Below are 4,673 nucleotides of genomic sequence, written 5' to 3'. Positions count from 1 at the left end.
CGCTCCTCCCTCCTTCCTCCTCCCTCCTCCCTTCCTCCCTCTCCTGTACCCGGGATTGAACTCAGGACTTTGGGTTTGCAAGGCAGACGTGGCACCACTGAGCTAAATCCCTGGCCGGGTTTTTGTCTTTTTGCATCTATTTTACCTTCCTTTTGTATATACATTTTCATTGTCCCTCAGCTGAAACCCTCCTTGGAAGTAGCTGGAGAATAAGTTTCTGTGAAAATCTTAGCAACAGACATAGGTATAGTATTCCCAATCTTACTTTTCACCCTTTACCCCCTCCTTTTATACTGGCTTTTGCTTGAATTAAAACATTTTCAGTGAAATGTAAGGAGATTAATGGCCTTAACAGTTTATCTCCAGAATTCACCCTTGAGCCTTGATAATCCTGTTTTACATTGCGGGGGGGTGCTTTTTGAGACAGGGTCTCACTACGTAGTTGAGACTGACCTAGAACTCACTATGTAGCCCAGGCTGGTCTCAAACTCACAGCGATCCTCCTGCCTCAGCCTCCTGAGTGCTGGGATTACAGGCATGCCCCACCATGCCCAGTTCTGTTTTACATTTTAAAATCGGTACTCCAAGTAAAATTTTCAGGAAAAGAAAACTTCTGTGGTTTGATAATTAAAATAATAAACTGAGCTCCACGTTGAGGGCCTCACACTCAATTACATGCTTGACCCAGGAGCCTTTCTGTCTGTTCTAGCTTTCTGCTACTGTAACAAATACCAAGATAACCTAAAAAGAGAAAAGTCTTCTTTGCGTTCCCTTTCAGAGGCTCCAGGTGGCAGGACTGGACCTGTTGCCTCAGGCCTCAGGCAGGAGGTGGGGAGGGTGGAGCACATCCTAGCACAGCATTCACTTCTTGGCCAGGTCTTGAGAGAGGATGAGATGGGGTCCCGGCGTCACCCAAAGGATGCACCCTACTGACCTAAAACCTCCCCCTCGGTGCCCTCTAAGATTCCTCGCTCCAGTCCTGCACTGACATGGGCGACACTCCGGCCCAAGTGGCAGCACTCTCCCTCTTTCCTGGCGTCTCTTCCTCTTAAGATCCCATCTGCCTGGCCAAGCTCCCCTTGTGCTCCACAGGCCCCATTTCTTGTACCTTCAGTCTCCTCCCCCAGCTACATGTGCTCTGGTGATTGTCAAATGTCTCCTACGAGCACCATTGTCCCCAGAGCCCTGGAAACAATTCCTCTTCTTCTGCAGCCAAGTACCTTGACAGATAACTGCTCTCCCCTCTTGTACGTGGTACCATTGTGGTTTGTTGACATCCTGGTGCCCAAATCCCATGGCTCACTTCATTCCTTTCTCCTCATGATTAGACCCTACTTACTAACAGTTAACAGCACTAGCAGTTAGGGCCAGGGACTTAGCTCGGTGGCACAGCACCTGCCTCATAAGCCCAGGGTCCTGAGTTTGATTCCCAGTAGCAAAAAAAAAAAAAAAAATTAAAGCTTAGCAAAAGCATTAATAGTGAAAACCACCTACATTCACAAAAGCCATCCTCCATGTTTAGGTCTCTGAGTACAAGAGGAGCGGGCACAGCATCTGCACACATCAAAAGCCGCCTTGCCCAGCCATCCATCGGAAGCAGAAGAAAAAAATATATTTGTAAAGAAACCAAAGCTTTTGTCCCTGAAACTTCCTCAGTGTGGCTGCGATTGTGCTGGGGTCCCACCGCAGAGTTGCTCTGGCCCCAGCATGTTACAGTAAAGAGACGCATTGTCATTCGCCCCTCCCTTCAAACACACTCAGCCCATCATCCTCGCAACCTTCTGAAGCAGGTCTGGCGGTGCTCCTCCGTGAGTGTCTAGTGGAGCTGTTATCGCTGCCTCAATATCCTGAACTGATTCAAAACGGTGACATTTTTGGTGTTGATATCATTTCGTACTACAAGAAAGATAAACGGGAGGCCTGGTTTTCCAGAGCCCACTGCAGAAGTTCTAAGACCGATTCCCCACCCACGGGTTGACGGCATTCCAACAGAGGAGGAGAGAAGAATGTTCCCAAATGCATCGATGAATGCTTCTGGTTCAGGTCTGTGCCTTTGGCTTCGACAAGTATTTGATCACTCGAAGTAAGGTAATCTTTCAAGTCATCCAGATTTGGTTCCATCCCTAAACTTACATTTGCTCACATCATGCAATACTTTTCTGGAAAGCTTTTTTTCTTTTTTTCTTTTTTTTTTTTTTTTTTGAGACAGGGTCTCACTATGTAGTTGAGACTGATCTAGAACTCACTATGGAGCCCAGGCTGGTCTCAAACTCACAGCAATCCTCCCGCCTCAGCCTCCCAAGGTCTGGGATTACAGGTGTGTGCCACCACACCCAGCGAGAAAGCTTTCTTATGTGAGAATGTGCGAAGAAAAGTTCAAAAATCTCAAAAACTCTCCTTTTGGAGAAGTTTATGATTGGATGATCTTCACCACCCAGATAATATTCTCAAAAGTCAAATATGACTCAAACATGAGCAATCAGTCCTCTTTGGTGGATATTCCCAGCATCACACAACACAGAAAAGGAGACCCTTCCTCATTATGAGCTGATTCCATTCTGCGCTTCTATGAATAAATCCAATGAATCCAGTCCCACTGCTGTTACTGATCCTATGGCCCAAGGTAGAAGCTTCTCTTGAATTTCTACATCTTATGGTCCAACGTCCATATAACCTTTATTTTATGATCTTTTCTGCTGGGTGTCACCTGCGTGCCCTACCACCAGCCAACCTAAACTCTCCCATCAGCCTAACTTGGCAGCTTTATTTCTTTCATTAATGTGTTTATTCATTCATTCAACATTCTTTGAGGACCTTTTGAGTCAGGTAGACACAGAAGAAGGAAAGATGAATAAGACTTGGTTCTTCTCCATGAGTAACTGTCTCAGAAGACATGGAACTATAAGGGATAAATTACTGATGGGCCCAGTAGTCAAAAATATTCACGCAAGTTTAGAGGAATAATGAAGAAGTGATAAACTGTGCTTCCAGAAATACAGGCTTCAAGAGGGTGAAGGTTACATTTGATAGATTGGTCTTAAAGATGTTCATCTTCCTTGTCCATGATGTAAGAAGAACAATTTCCTGCCTTACAGAATGGTTTTCAAAGTAAACAAATTTGGGGATACCCTGGATGAGTGAAAATCCCTACCATTGGACATACAAAGGAGTTTCAATCTGCAGCTCTATTTAGGCGTGCTCTGAGCTCAGCAGCAGCCTGCACAAACACTCTTAAAACTAAATTCTAGGTCTCTGTGGTTTGATTTATTATAATGTTTAAATAAAAATTGATTTCAGTGCTAATACGTAAATGTACTCACCTTGGGGAACTCTGTGAAGGATGGTATGATAGCATGACTGGGTACAGCTGGTGAAATTGTTTTAAATTATAAGGCGACGATACTCTTCTGAAACTATTAGGAAACCGTGATGCTCTCGAATCAGCGTATATGAAGATAAAGGATCTCAATTGGAGCAGACTGAAGGAGCAAACATAAATTTAAGTATTCAGCTTTGCATAATTATTTAAAGTCTCCCTCCAGTATTTGCTTATTACCTTAATGCTTATGGTAAATAAAATGTAAAGGAGGATAAAAAAAAAGAGTTGATCTTTCAGGGTCACTTTGACTTTGGGGAAGAGACAGAAAGGAGTCAGGGTGCCCGGTCTGGTGAAAAGGTGGAAGACACGGCCTGTCCACTAGATGGCGCTCGGCAGCCGCAGTCACGGTGTTTTTATCACACCTGAGACTCGCAAGGCGGACTTCCAGAACTGCTTCGGAAAGCGACAGGAGAGGGGAGGGGTATTTTCAGGGGATTAATACCAACGTGCCTCTTACTGTAATAGGATTTTTAAATGTAGCATTTACTGCGAATGTTGATCACACCACTTTTATGGCACCTTCGTGCAGATTAGAAAGAGATGCTCCCTCCTGCCAGTGGGCCGGGCTGGGAAGGAGAAGCGGCTTCCCCCTCATACATCCCCGGGTCCTCATCACCTACCTTTTACACAGGGGGAAACGGAAGCCCAGTCCCATTATCTTATCTAGACAATGGAGACTAGGGTGGTGCCAAATCAATCGGTGTAGTGGTTTATCACACACCCTTAATCCCAGCATCATACCCTCAAGATTCAGCCACCTGTGAAAAAGTCCCCTAAGCTCATCTAGACTAAAATCGTAACAGGAAGCCTGAGGGGGGCTTCCTTCCCGGCACGGAGCGGGCGCAGACGCAGACCAGCCCCAGGGCCTTGGCTGTCGGCCTTCTGCCCGCGTGTCCTCTCCCCGGGACAGAGGGAGAGGTCCCATTTCCAACTGCCCACTAGGGTGACAGCTGAAGGCAAATACGGAAACACAGGGCCACCCCTCCATCCCACCCAAGAAGAAGACAGGTCGGTCACCCCGTCCCCCGCAGTTTTGACCGAAAGGGTCAAGATGGGCCTGAGAATGCGCACTCAGTAACCTCCCGGGCGCGCTAAGGTCGTGGTTCCAGAAACCTCGCTTTGAGAACCACTCGGAGAAACGGTCAACACTCTTTCCTTCCTCTTTCTTCTTTTTCATTGTGTGTGTCTGTTTTTGAAACAGGGTTTCGCTTTGGAGCCCAGGCTGGCCTCGAACTCGCGGCGCTCCGGGAGCGTGGGCTCCGGATCCAGCCCCATCCGTGTGGCCTGGCGCAGG

The 4,673-nt window shown here is 46.8% G+C and overlaps 1 pseudogene; it reads left to right on the top strand.

Moving 5' to 3' along the window:
* Nucleotides 1-2,769, top strand: part of LOC117285752 — a 6,655-nt pseudogene extending 3,886 nt beyond the window's left edge.
* The last annotated feature ends 1,904 nt before the right edge of the window (nt 2,770-4,673 follow it).

Source organism: Fukomys damarensis, unplaced genomic scaffold (genome assembly GCF_012274545.1).
Source record: "Fukomys damarensis isolate Sample0158 unplaced genomic scaffold, DMR_v1.0_HiC HiC_scaffold_12, whole genome shotgun sequence".
NCBI classification, from domain to species: Eukaryota; Metazoa; Chordata; class Mammalia; order Rodentia; family Bathyergidae; genus Fukomys; species Fukomys damarensis.
This window is presented reverse-complemented; position numbering and strand designations above follow the sequence as displayed.